This window comes from Tachypleus tridentatus, chromosome 12, assembly GCF_004210375.1.
Source record: "Tachypleus tridentatus isolate NWPU-2018 chromosome 12, ASM421037v1, whole genome shotgun sequence".
In the NCBI taxonomy this organism is placed as follows: Eukaryota; Metazoa; Arthropoda; class Merostomata; order Xiphosura; family Limulidae; genus Tachypleus; species Tachypleus tridentatus.
This window is the reverse complement of record NC_134836.1, coordinates 26,550,004-26,564,849: the sequence shown is the minus strand read 5'-3', so window position 1 is coordinate 26,564,849 and position 14,846 is coordinate 26,550,004. Positions and strand designations below refer to the sequence as shown.

The following is a 14,846-nucleotide window of genomic DNA, read 5'->3' as shown; positions in this document are numbered from 1 at the left end:
TTAATATTTACAGCTGACGCCACGTTTTAGTTGCGGCAGTGAGTGAAAGCGGGAACACTTTTGCCAGTTAACGTAAATGTTTTTGTTCCTGTTGAAGTGAGAGAAACATTATATATGCAATATCCAAGCTGACTTTATTATTTTCCACAAAAGGTAAATGTTCTAATACTACTGTCAGTCTGAACTGTTAAGCCTGATTACTATTAGTTGAGAATTGAGATATAATTATTATTTCTAGGATTAGGCCTAACTATCAATTAGTATCACTTTATTCTTCAGCCTGAAGTTCGGGCAGTAATTAGGACAAGAACAACTATTAAACTATAGCATAGTTGAGTGAAAATCATTTAACGCAATTATTGGTAGATTCTTGTAACTGACACTAAGCTTTATATGGACAAAAAGGGATGAAATTCAAATGAAAAGATCCAGAAAAAACTAATGGTGAAACTAACACTGATTATATATGTAAAAACGGCTCGTTTGGGTTAAGAAAATTTTTTTCACTCCTCTACGTAAAAACATTTTCTCAACCGAAACGAGTCGTTTTTACATATATATTTCTCTACAAGAGGGTTTTCTCGACATCACTAACACTGATTAATAATAACACTACAGAAGCCTTAACGTTTCTGCATATGTGCAGTTGGAATTTGGTCCTGGACAATACGACTTCGTAATGATTGGGACGTCGTTCAGGGTTTTAATGTTTATCTGCAGCAGGGTTTCTGCAAAAGATGTATTCATGGATAATATTTCAAAATTATATTGTGACTGTGTTACTTACCTATATTAAAAACAAACATTAAATCTGGTGTAAAATGTTATAATCTGTGGCTGGCTTTTTCCCAGTAGCTCAATTCTGCAGGAAAACTGCAGAGCTGGCAAATTGCTTCATTCTTTGAACTAAGATTGCAAATAAAGAATAATATAGAACTGTGTGTTAACCCTACTATATCTTAAGTATCCAAAGTAAATTGCGTGTCTCTCCAAATATCATGGATCAACAGCCCTTCTGATAGAGTACAGTTTACAAGGTGATTCAAAAGCTACTTATCAAATTACATGAGCAGCAATTATTATGGTGTAAACTACACTGAGTTTATTGATTGTGCAAAAAGTAAAAACGTGGGATTAAGGTTTTTTCAACTAGCAGGCACTGTTTTAAGATACATTAAACAATATGTAAATAAACATTGTAACATCATCAGAAACTGAAAACTGATATATACTCATTATTCTCTGCATTTCTATTGAGTTTAAAATTGAATATTAATGGCTAAACCTAAAACAAAAGAAACTTTGATTTTAATTTTTGAACAAGTTTCTTTATTTATGCATTAAAAGAAACTCCAGTATAACTTACAACAAAGAAATTAGGGTTTAAGAAAACATGCACATTGATCAAAGGTGGAACTTTTTACCTTTCATCAAAGAATTATTCAACACTTACAGAAAATAATGTTTTGTGTTAGTAAAAACAGATTTTTATGTGGTGGTGTCATCCATAAAGACTATAATTCTAAAATTTGAGATCCCTAATATTGTTTTTACTTAAAAATAAAAAAATAGATAGCGAGGATCTGATTGAGGTGTTCAAGATTGTTAAGGAAGTTATTAATGTTGATGCATCATATTTTTTTTCTTATAATTGGTCATAATATTTGGAGTAGGGAATGCATATAAGATTTGGCAGAATAAAAGCCATATTTGAGTAAGAGTGATTTATTTTAACAGGGCAGTTAATATTTGGAATGTGTTGCATGAAGATGTGTTGAATGCAATTTCTTTAAGGCAGTGTAGGGCTTCATAAATATTTAAATGATAAGTGCTGCCTTTTTGTTTACTTTTCAAGTATATTTTAGATGATGTGAAATGTAACATGATATTTTATGGAAGAGAACTGAATAAAATATCAACTGATGTAAAGTTTATAAATATGATAATACTAGTGCACAGGACCTGACAGCTTTATTAGCCTAAAACTTCCATTTCATGCCGAAGTGCTTAAACATGTCATTCACTGTTATTGAAGACAAGGGAAAGAGGGATTTTTGCGACTGCCCAAGAACAATGATAAGAGCCGGGGATCTGTGTGTTAAATAACTATCATCTCCCTCTCCTCTCCACCCCCAGAAGGACACAAGTTTATAAACTTATTGTGATAAAATCATGGATTTAGTTCTCTGCAATGGACACAGCAGATATCCCATTATGTTTTTGTTTTAAAAAAACAAACAAATCCTCTCCACTTCTTTGCATAGATCTGGTAGCATAGAGGAAGTTTACCATCAGGGCCTTCCTCTGGACGTGATCTTCTAAATTCATCATCCATGAAGTTTCCAACATATTAACAAGGAAATAATATATACTTTGTCATTAACTTATTATATGTCACTTCTGGCATACACACTAATAATTAATATAAAGCTATAATTCTTTTCTTATTTCTAATCATTCTTTCTGTGCTCTCCAAATCATTCCTTCTTCACAAACCAACCTCTCAATATCTTAGTTCTGCACACTTTCCTTGATCTTATTAAGCATATTATGTCCTTCTTAGATTCTAGAAGCTTATCTTTCAACAGATGTGTTATTTCCTGCAACTTGCATGATCTGCAACAAAGTTTTATTAAATTATTTAAAATGACATTTATGCCCACTGTTTTAAGAAAATATCTATCCATTAGATCTGTCTCAAGTAATCAGTTTACAGCTGTTAGATCATATAAATGTTCAGAGCATTACAGAAATCTTACATTTGGTGACCTTTATATTGAATTGTGTTTACCTTGTCAAGGAAACTCCACAATGATAAACTTAATTCCTCTGAGCTGCACTGTTATATTAAAATTATACACAGTGCTTAACACCTTTAAATTATTGACATTGGACATGAAGTCTGAAGTTCAAACATCTCAAGAGTATAATTGAGCTTTTAACATGTTTTCTTGGTAGTAGGATGCCTCATTTATTTTTCTTTTTTCCAAAGATAATGTTGTACAAAACTTCAAAACATTTTAATTCTAAAATTATCTTTTTTTTAAACTATTTATGTTAAAGGTTTTTAAGATACAAATCAAGCAAAAGAAACATCAGTATTGTAATCAATTTCACTAGTTACTTCTAAAGTCAGTGATGTATTTCACTTGGATGAAGAGTGACTTTACCCAAATATTTTTACTTTTTTTTACACATAGGGTTATTAAAATGGATAAAACAAAAAAATTCATTTATGATGGAATATATATACCTCCTTTTAATGGTAAATATAAAAAGTTGACAGTTTGAGTATTAACTAAATAATTTACTTTGTCCTGTCAAACCTTTTTTTTCCACTGTGAAGCAATTTTCTGAAACTTAATTTAAAATGCTAATTCTCATTCAGTTTATATTCATGTATTGGATATCACTGACATAATGGCAGCTACAGCAGACCACTGACATGAGTTGGTGTCCTGAGGTTCAAGCTCCAGGCAGGACATATTTCTTTTAAAGTACCTATTCATTATTTTATACTTGTAGATAAAAGCCAGAAAATAACATAGGATTTATGTGATTTTGATTGCCATGTTCAATAAGTATATTTTTACTTTCAAACTGTTTAATTGTTTTTACTTTCTGTACCTGGTATGGTTTGTTTTTGCTCTTTCAAAAATGGATTTGTATGTGATTAATGCCAAACTTCTATTTTTTCTTTCAGGAATCTGCTGTGATGTCATCCTGATGGAGATCCATCAAAATTCTTCATTCACACACAAAATAATGACAGTAAATATTCACAAATGGGATCAAAGACATGTATTGCCAGAAACCCTTGAATATCTGTTTGTCAGTTGCTGTGCCATGAAGTGGTGGAATAAGCATTTTTATAGAAATGCAAGGAATATTTGGAATACAGTGAAGCTTGATTATCTAGCTGTAAACAATCACAGTATCAAGAGAAAATACATGCTTATTAATAAAAAGACATGGAATATTTGGAATACAGTGGAACTTGATTATCATGGTGTAAACAACCATGGCATGAAGTGGAGAGATGTAGTTATTAATAACTACACATGGAATATTTGGAATACAGTTAAATTTCATTATCTGAGTGTAGACAATCATAACATGGAAGAGAAAAACATGGTAATAAATCTGTATACAAGGGCTTTTGTCTGTGATTTTTGTTAATTTACTAATTTTATTTTAAACAAATTGAAATTTTTGTTTTCTAACATTTTGAGTTATCTCATCTTACAGATGTTTAATATCATGTTAATAGTCTATAGAGACAGTTTAGTGAGGTGACTTTTCTAAACCTCATACTGTATGCTATGGGAGTTCAGAAAGTAAATCTTGTGTAGTTTTAGTTTATAACAAAAAACACTAGGAATTCTTGACACTGGTTTATGGTTAGTACTGAATAAATGTGTAAATTATCATGAGCTGGAGTATAAATAGCACAGAGGAAGTTGATAAGAATTACACATTGTGCCACTTTTGTGGCCTATTATGAAAATTGGTTATGGTTCTTCTCTTGTGGGCAATTATGTACAGTGAATGGAATTCACACTGTCATGCCAGCCACAAATGTTGTTGGCCATTATCAAGTGCTAGGAATGAACAGGACACATTCAGAATAACAATGAAGGTAAATGTTCATATAGTACTACAGGTGAATAATGCTACATCCACAGTGTTGACACAGTTCATGTTGACCTCTGTGGCTATGCAATGATTGGAATTGACCTAACAACAGTGTGTAAGATTGTGCAATACATGCTGAACTTATTCTTACCAGATTGTAGAGAGCTGCTGTCCTCTGATCATAAGAAATACCATGATATTAGTACAGTAGTGATTGTAGAGTTTACCCAAACTGTGAGGACCCATATCTGAAAATTTTGGTAGATCACAATTTTGACACTTTCTATCACTTTATCTTTAAACTGTATGGTAATTTTAAGTTACAGTACCACTTGCCTTCAAGACAATCTGTGGGTAGTGATGTATAATCTGTTGAACCAAAAGATATAATCACAAATTTCATGAAATATATGTAGCTCTACCAATGTTTTTTAGTTCATTAATTTTACAAATACTATACACTTGATTTGCATAGTTTCTTTCTATCCACATTTTCATTTGTAAAGTCTAAATTGTTTTTCACAAACATGGTGTTTGTTAGGAAATGTTTACATTTCCTGTGTGTCAGACATTAAATTATTAATAATTTGCAAATAACACCTATACACTATGTTTAACACATCAAAAGACATTTGTTTCCTTCCATTTGTTTTTTATTTCACAAAACTTTTCCATTCATGTGCTTAAATTTAATACATTTATAAGTGACGGTATTTTAAACCAGTATGTATTTTACTGGCTACAAGAAAGTTGATATTTTATTGCAAGAATTAGCAAAACTTGAACAGTTTGATGCTTGCTGTTTTCATCTGTATTAGTGATATCTACTTTTAAAAATAAAACCAGTTTGTCATTATATCAGGTTGTTCAAAAAATAATGGCAGTTTTTTTATATTAAAATGTTAGTCATTCATATCTATAAAGAATGTGTCATTTTTTTAAGACTTCATATTTATACCATTAATATAAACTAAAGCTTTCTTTTATTCTTTTCTAAAACTATATTTCCAATATTTCAGACCCTAATAATTAATGATAACTTTATGGATAACTTTTTTGCATGATTTCAAACTTAGTCATAATGTATCACAAACAGATTGTAACATCAACCAAGCATGAGGTAAAGGAATCAACTCCAAATGTGCAGGACAGTGTTGGTTCTAAAAGTTTCATAATGGTGATGTGAGTCTTGAAGATGAGGAGGGTAGAGGACATCCTTCAGCTGTTGAAAATGACCAAATGAGAGCATGAGTCAAAAGAAATACATGCCAAACTGTTCAAGAAATGGTACAAGAATTGGGTGTTGGCATTTCTACCATATTGGATCATCTCGAGCAAATTGGAAAAGTGAAAAAGCTCAACAAGTGGGTTCCACAAAAACTTGGTGAAAATCAGAAATATGCCATTTGTTCAACAAAAAGTGGATTCTTTACCACAACATAAAACAATCTGCACAATGGCTCAACCATGACAAGGCTACAAAACACTTCCCAAAGCCAAAGATGCACCATGAGAAGATTATGGCCACTGTATGACAGTCTGCAGCTGGTATTATCCATTACAGCTTGCTTATCCAGGGCCAGAATATCACTGCATGGTTTTACTGTCAAAAATTGGAAGAAATGCATAGAAAGTTGCATGAAAAAATGCCAGCATTATTCAGTTGAAGAGGACCAATCTTGCTTTATAATAATGTTAGGCCACATCTTGCTTAAATGAATCACCATAAGCTCAATTAATTGGGCTACAAAACATTGCTTATCTTCCTTCTTCCCAGACCTGTCTCCTACAAGCTACCACTTTTTCAAGCATTTGGATCAGTTTTTACAGGACAAGAGATTCAACAACACAGAATGGCTTTAAAGAATTTTTGATTTCTAGGATTTTAGAGTTTTATCATCATGACATAAAAAATCTTGTTTTTAAAAACGTGTAGATTCACAAGGTTCCTGATTTGATTACTTGTTTTAAAGTTCAAATTTAAAATCCATTATCTTTTGAACAACCTATTATAATTATTACCATATAAATCCACATCACCTTCTGACACCATTAGATATTGATGGAGAGGTCTTGAAACATGGGTACATGTTTTTGTAATGATTTATAAATACTTCACAGTGTTTTAAACAACCAACATTTTTTTTATTGAAATGATTACATTAAATAGTCATAAATATCCTTACATCATTTAAGAGCTGCAAATTTTAACAAGGTTAAACTGGAAAAGAAAAAAGGAACAAAGAATAAAAATGAATACAACTTGGTTTATGTAATACAGCAAATAGTTATTTTATACAAAATCTAAATGTTTTCAAAAGCTGTGGTTGGAAAAAAAACAAACATTACTTTTTACTGATGCATGGTATCAGTCAATAAGAGGAAGAAACATCCAAGAATGATACTCAGATGTTAAGACAGTGACAGTTGAAGAATATTAAATCGAGTCAAGATGTTTTTAGAAGCAGGATATCTTTGGACTGAGAATTAGCTATAGAATTATCTGAGGAAGACATTGAGATGTTGCAGTCGAGAAACCTACTACTTCACATGTCGATATGGTCAGAAAGTAGAAAGATTAGTAGAACCATGTGATGTGAGAGCTGGCCAAACAAGGATTGAGGATTTTGGAAATGGTAAGAGATTTATGTGTGGAAAAAGTAACAGTGAGTTATTAAACAAGAGTATGCAATCAAAATGGCTTATTATATTGCTGTAGGTCACTCCTATCAATCAACCATTTCTTTCACACTTATAGAGATGAATGTTTTTATGTGGTACACTGTCTAATGCTTTCTGAATATTAAGATACATCAAATCTACTTTCTCTCCCTCATCAATATAAGCTGTAACTTTTTTAGCAAGGTTAAAATATTAGTAAGGTAATATTTTTCTCTAGGGAAATCATTGTAAACTATCTAACAAAGTGTTGAACTTTATTCGATAAATTTACAAACCTTTTTTGTTTTGTTTTTCTAAAATCAAAAACTTCTCTATCCACTGTTGTGAGACTAAAAGGCCTATAATTGCTTGGACAATGTTTACCTATTTCATTGAAATTACAATTAACATTAATCAACTTCTTATCTTCTAGTATTTGTCAAAGTGGTTCACATATCTAATCGTTAACCTTATAAACAATAGGGGAAGTACCTGGTCTGGGAGTTATGTCATTCTTTAAACTTCCTAATGTTCTATTAACAAGCTGAAACGTATGATCCATTAGTCATGCTTTTTTCTCAGCATTGTGGTGCTTAAATGTTTGTTGGTGAAAACTGTAGAAAATTTGTAATTGACAGATTAAATTTCCAGAGTTGATTCTATTAAGACTTTATCTTGTTATTCAACAAGCAGTTTTTTGAAGACAGATGTCAATCTGTTGAACAAAATTGTTAGAAGATACTGGATGGTAATCTTTTAACATTAACAACATTCATGCTTATGAGATATTACATGAAGGTCACAAACAGTTACACCTCTTTTTAACGATGTTAAATACATCCTTAACTACTTCAGAGGACTGGGCTGTTTATCAAATAGTTGTTCCCAAAGCATATCATCATGAAATGTTAAGAGCTGCATGAAACACCTATGGGAGGTCACTTAGGTGTCAACAAGACGTGACAAAATTGAGTAATTTCTTTTGGCCAAAAATTAGGCAAGATATTTCTCAGTTTTGTGAAACTTGTCATACATATAAAATGGTCAGAAAACTTAATCAGAAATCTATCCCAGCTGTCATTAAAGAAACCTCAGTCATGTGATTACGGACTGCGTTAATCCAAGAAGATAATTCTGTTCAAGAACTTCGTTGTGCTTTTTAATTTAATAATCATTAGGTTATTTACATTGATTGTGTTATATATTGTTATAATTTTTGAAACTATATAATTATATAACAATGTGCGTGTGTCTTTTCTTTTAGCAAAGCCACATCGGGATATCTGCTGACTACTCCGAGAGGAATCGAATCCATGATTTTCGCATTATAAATCCGTAGATTTAGCGCTATACTAGCGGGGGACGTTAAACACTCTATTGCATTTGTTTATTGACTTATTATGTGTGTGTGTGTGTGTACGTGTATATATATATTTTTTATTATAACCTTACTTATTATCCCAAAACAAAACAGATATATAGATGATTTAATTAACTAAAATAATTCTGAAATATATAATATTATTGACACCATTTATTCAGCAGAATAAGAAATTGAAAATACTTCAATACCCATTATTTAGATTTAGAAATTAAAGTAATTGATAAAAATAGATATCAATATAAATTTTTTGACAAAAGAAAAGATTTTGACTTTCCAATTTATGGTTTACCTTCCTTAAATAGTAATGCACCATACCCATTTATTATAAATATTATAACTTCGCAGTTATTCAGATATTTTAAAATTTGTAATAAATTACAATAGTTTATTAATAATGTTGAAATAATGATACAAGAATTAATAGTTAATGCATTTAATAAAGAAATCTTAGATAAAATTATTAAATTATTCTATAATGAATACAAAAAAGGTGCTAAATAAATACAAAGAAATAAAAATCAGAGAAATTGTATTGATAATTTAATAACTTGACACTACTTTATATGAATATACACATTAAGCCCCATATAAAAGCACGACAGTCAGAGCAAAGCCACATTGGGTTATCTCTCGAGTCCACTGAGGGGAATCGAACCTCTGATTTTAGCGTTGTAAATCCTTATACTTTCCGTTGAACCAGGGGAGACATGAATTAGTAAACGGCAACCTAAACATTAAGTAATTTACTTATATACAGGAATTTTTTATTTGCAAAAGCTCAATGAATAATATAATATGTGCAACATATTCTCTCAGCGTATAATTCTTTAGGCCTTACATCAAAAGTAGCGGAGAAAAAAAAAAGACGTGGAGGATATGTGTGGTTTGTTTTGAATTTCTTGCAAAGCCATACGAGAGTTATCTGCGCTAGTCGTCCCTAATTTAGCAGTGTAAGACTAGAGGGAAGGCAACTAGTCATCAATACTCAATGCCAACTCTATCGAGCATGCCCACTGAAAACGGTTATCTGAGATTTTTGCGAATTTTAAAAAGTGTTTTGATTTTATATACATATACATTTTTCTTATGTTTTGTGTTTGAAATGAAAAGATAAATGTGTGGTTCCAAAAGAGGTTTAATATACACTACATCCTTTAATCCGTCTTTTATAACTAACAAAGTTGTTCTGCCCTATAGTTTATTATGTATATAAATGAGCATTTTATATTATTATATCTTATTAAGTAGAAAAATATCTTGTATCTGTCTAATTCACCCATTTTAACATACTGAAGAAAAACATAGCAAAATTTATATCCGTTGGCCTTTTTTTCTCTCTTTTTTTTCTTCTAGAATGTATTCACAAAATGTCATTAGTAAACCTACGATTAGCACACTCAATAAGTTAGATACTCGAAATGTCTCAAAACCTAAGATTCATACCAGTACACCACTTCTGAAAATGATAACATTTAATCAAAAACTATTTAATATTTATAACTCTCATTACAATTTCGCTTTGAAAAATGTATTGATTACTCCTTTTTTTAACATTGTAAATAATACAGATTTTTTTCTGCATAATTTTAGTAACCTTTTATATCAATTTCTGTTAATTGTACATACTAATTATGATAAAAGAAACTCCAGGAAAACAAAGAAACTGTAATTAGACTACAAAACTTGGCCGATACAAATGTGAGAAGGTCAAGACGCTATTACTGGTTAATGTCGATGAATAAACAAACATTATAGTGTATTCAGACTAGGTTGCTTTTTTATACACTTAATTTAATATTTGCTTTTATTTAAAGTTACTATAGTCTTTTAACAGAACTGCATTGCTTAAAACTAATTGATCAAAATATTTGGTTTAAGACTTTTTAAAAGTTCATAAGGCTCGTTTTTGTTACAAATTTTCGCAACCCTACCACTCCAATAAGAAAAAAAAAAGCAACAACTACCTTCAATATATTTATGATATTCCAGAAGGACCTTGTGCAAAACTTGTTCTTTGGAATGTTTAGAGGAAAATGTAAGAATTTCTTTCAAATTTACAGGATGGTTACCTGCATTACTTATCCCTAATTTAGCAGTGTAATTATAGAGGGAAGGGAGCTAGTCATCACCACCCACCGTCAACTCTTGGGCTACTCTTTTTATTAACAAATACCATCATCTTATAATGCCCCCACTGCTGAAAGGGCGAGCATGTTTGGCGTGATGAGGATTCGACCTCGCGACCGTTAGATTACGAATTGAGCGCCTTAACCACTTGGTCACACCAAGCCAAAAATAAAAGGGACAGAAACACAATTGTTACAATAGACCTGGGAGTTTTTACAGTCTATTATATTTTCAATATTTAATTAAGTTCTCGGCTTTTTATCAAAATTACATTAAAATAAGTGGTTAGTTATAAAGAGAAACACAAATCTTCCTCCCATATATGAAGCAGGAAAGAAATTGATGTGCCTTCAATACTTTTTACGTATTGCACATTTATATCTACAATGTACAAATACAACTTAGTCTCTTAATTGACATACGACACTTAAAAAACATGTTGTATCTATTAGATGTATAATACTTATTTTTGGCATTATTTCATGTCAAAAATACGGATAGGATTGATTATTCTTTCACTTCTTATTGCAAAATAAATAATCCATAAAGGAAATGAATTTCCTGTTCTGCTACATTATACTAACAACTAGAAATAATTATCTATTATAAATTCAGTAAAAGTTATATTTCTCCAGGTTACATATTTCAAAAACCTGATTCAGATCATAAGTTTTGCAGAGTTTGACAATATAACTTCTGTATTGGTTGTACAAAAGAATGCAAAGCCTATGTTAAATGAAAAATATATTATGAAAAAATGCATGTGAATTTCGAAATTATTAAGTTATGAATAGAAAGACATGAAAACGAAACAAAGCAGAAAATATTAAATACGACAAAAACCGGTATTTCACAGCCATAATATTATCACCGTGTTTCAGCAAATTAACATCACACGACTAAGTGTAGTTCCTGGTGCTTATTTTCACTGAATTCTTTATTTCAAGTAAAAATATTTTAGTTCATTATTTCTTATTTATTTCAATACACTTATCATTTTTATTTATAGTAATTATTTTAAACATATTGTCTTAAGAAAAAAATGTTGTATTTTTAGGAATTATAGAGTTAATTCGGCTCGGCATGGCCATATGAGTTAAGGCGTTCGACTTCTCTGATGATCGCGGATTCTAATCCCTGTCGCATCAAATATGATCGCCCTATTCGTTGGTAAAATAGTAGCCCAAGAGTTGGCAATGGGTGGTGATGAGCCTTCCTTCTAGTCTAACACTGCTAAATTAGGGACGGCTACCGGAAATCGCCCTGGTGTAGGTTTGCGCAAAATTCCAAACAAACAAAATAAAGTTAATTCGTTTTAAGTTATTTTAATTTTATAGTTTAGAGAAAAAAGATGGTCAAGAAAAAGTAAAACCTACCAAACTTGATATTATTTGCTATATTCTATAAAATAAACAATTGTAGCAGTAACATTATGTTTCATTAATCTGATTTTTTAGATTTACATGCCAGTATTCCAAATCTATAAATGGAGGTTTTACAACATACACATGATTTTTAAGAAGCATTAGAGCATATCTAAGTTTCTGCCCTCAGTTCTTTAAAAAAAAAACATCTTTAAAGAAACATATAAGATTTGTTTATTTATTATAGTGCTGATAATCTGTTTTTAACACATACTTCGGTAAAGTAGCAATAAAAAGAATTTAACAGTTATAAACTAATTAACCTTTGAACCACAAGGAACTAAATATTTAAGATGAATACAACTTTAGAAATAGATTTATTTCAAATGCTAAAATTGTTACAAAACTGAAGAGAACATCTCTCTACACTAGAGTTTAATTACTTTTTTATTTGACAAACGTTCGAAAGATATATCGGTATTTTATTTATTTTGGAACATAACAATAAGGGGTAAAACTTGAAAATTATTAAAATGTCCTTAAAAAATATCAAATCTTTATTTTATTTGTCAAAAATTAAACTGGAACCGATTACAACTATTAAAATGCAATTCATTTTTTCATTTATCTTCTGTTGGTTTAAAAATAATGTATATTTAAGATCAATATTAATCAGGAGATAGATACAGTTACTCCAAACACTTAAATGGTTATAAAAGTTGAAAATGAATCATCCGTTCTGAGCAGTATTTTGGGATATGTGGTTTTTATTTTCATTTGGCCAAACACTCTAAGCACGTGCTTTCTTACTGTTTCCTTCACAGTGACTTATTGGCAAGGTTAGATAATTATTAAAATGTACCTGTGAAATATATAAATCTACCAACTTGCTGTTTGCCTCACTTCAGAAACGTGTATGAAAGGTTACCTGGTTATCACAATATTCCTGAAAAAATAATTATAGAGTTATGTTAAATTTGAGAATTTTGTATAATTCAGGCTATTTAAAGGAAACATTCAACAAGAATATAAAACCTTTTTGCCAAAGTCAATAAAACTGACAAAGTTTCAGTCCTACATCAGTATTACTTATAAAGTTTTCATTCTACATCACTATTGTATTTTATATAGTTTTTATATAGTTTTCATTTTAAAACTATTGTTTATATTTTTTTCCTACATTACCATTTTATCTTTATTTTCCATTCTACGTTATTAACTTTGTATTGATAAATAGAAAACTAGTTTTTTATTTCATTCTTCAGTCCAAAAGTGACGTATTTTCCTAATTATATTTTTCATAGTAGCTGTTAACGAGCTTTCAAAAACACCTAAAAGTTTATCAGTTTCAAAACTGAACAGTCCACTGTTGGCTCAATGATTAGCCTGCGGAATTATAACACTAAAATACAGTTTACGATAACCGTGGTGAACACAATATAAGTGCTCTGTGGATCTTTGTGCATATCTAATAAAATCAACCTTAAACGAAGATTTAAAACAAAAGTTAGTAATTGGTTTACATGGATTAAGACTCAAAAATTAAATAGCCTAGCTTAGCATACCAAGATAAAAAAAACCAACTAGAATATTAGGTCTAATAAAGAGTTTAGTTTTGAATTTGCCTAGCGCGTAAGGCGTGCGACTCGTAATCCGAGGGTCGCGGGTTCGCGCCCGCGTCGCGCTAAACATGCTCGCCCTCCCAGCCGTGGTGGTGTATAATGTGACGGTCAATCCTACTATTCGTTGGTAAAAGAGTAGCCCAAGAGTTGGCGGTGGGTGGTGATGACTAGCTGCCTTCCCTCTAGTCTTACACTGCTAAATTAGGGACGGCTAGCACAGATAGCCCTCGAGTAGCTTTGTGCGAAATTCCCAAACAAACAAAAAACAAAGTTTTGAATTTCAGTGATTAAAACAATGAAAAGTACCTAGAGTTTTAGATTTATTTGAAATTGAGAAAATCAAAATATTGAAAACAGATTTTTTCAACATCAAATATATAATCAGGTTGTTATAAATAAAATGTCGGCTTTTCATGTGCAAATTTGAAACTCGATTTTCAGTATCTCAAAGAAAAGCATTTTTGTAAATTTGTCAGAATAATATACCATATTATTTGGTTTATTTCAAGCTTACTTCAGTTTTCTAGTTTCAGAAACTAAACGATATTTATGTTGATTTCTGTCATTATGGATAAAATTGATATCCGTGTAATTTTCTTGTACGAGTTCAAGCTTAGTCACAATGCGGAGACAGAAGTTCGAAATATAAATCATGATGGTACAGCCAATCAGTTTAGTGTGATAACAAGCGCGCACAGCACAGCGTTGGTTTAAGAGAATTCGCTCTTGTGACATACGCCTTGAAAATGAGCCGCCCTCAGACGGCCGTTAATTAGGAAGAATTGAAGGCCTTAGTTGAATCAGATACCTGCCAAACCGTAACTGAATTTACCTACAACCTTATTGTTCATTATACAACAGTTTCCCGGCATCTTAAAGCAATTGGTAAAGTGAAAATGCTCGATAAATAGATACCTCACGAACTGAGTGAAAACCATGAAACAAGACCAGTTGAAATTTATTCCTCATTCCTTACTCGCAACAAAAATGGTCCGTTTCGCATTAGAATTATCACCTGTAATCAAAAGGAGATTATTTATGACAAACGACAAT

The 14,846-nt window shown here is 30.9% G+C and overlaps 1 long non-coding RNA gene across 1 annotated transcript; it reads left to right on the top strand.

Annotated features, from left to right (window-relative positions):
• Nucleotides 1-10,436, top strand: LOC143235376 (uncharacterized). Its single transcript, XR_013019147.1, has 3 exons — nt 1-153; nt 3,704-7,271; nt 8,561-10,436. It is a non-coding gene; the product is annotated as an uncharacterized LOC143235376 (long non-coding RNA).
• Nucleotides 10,437-14,846: the final 4,410 nt, after the last annotated feature.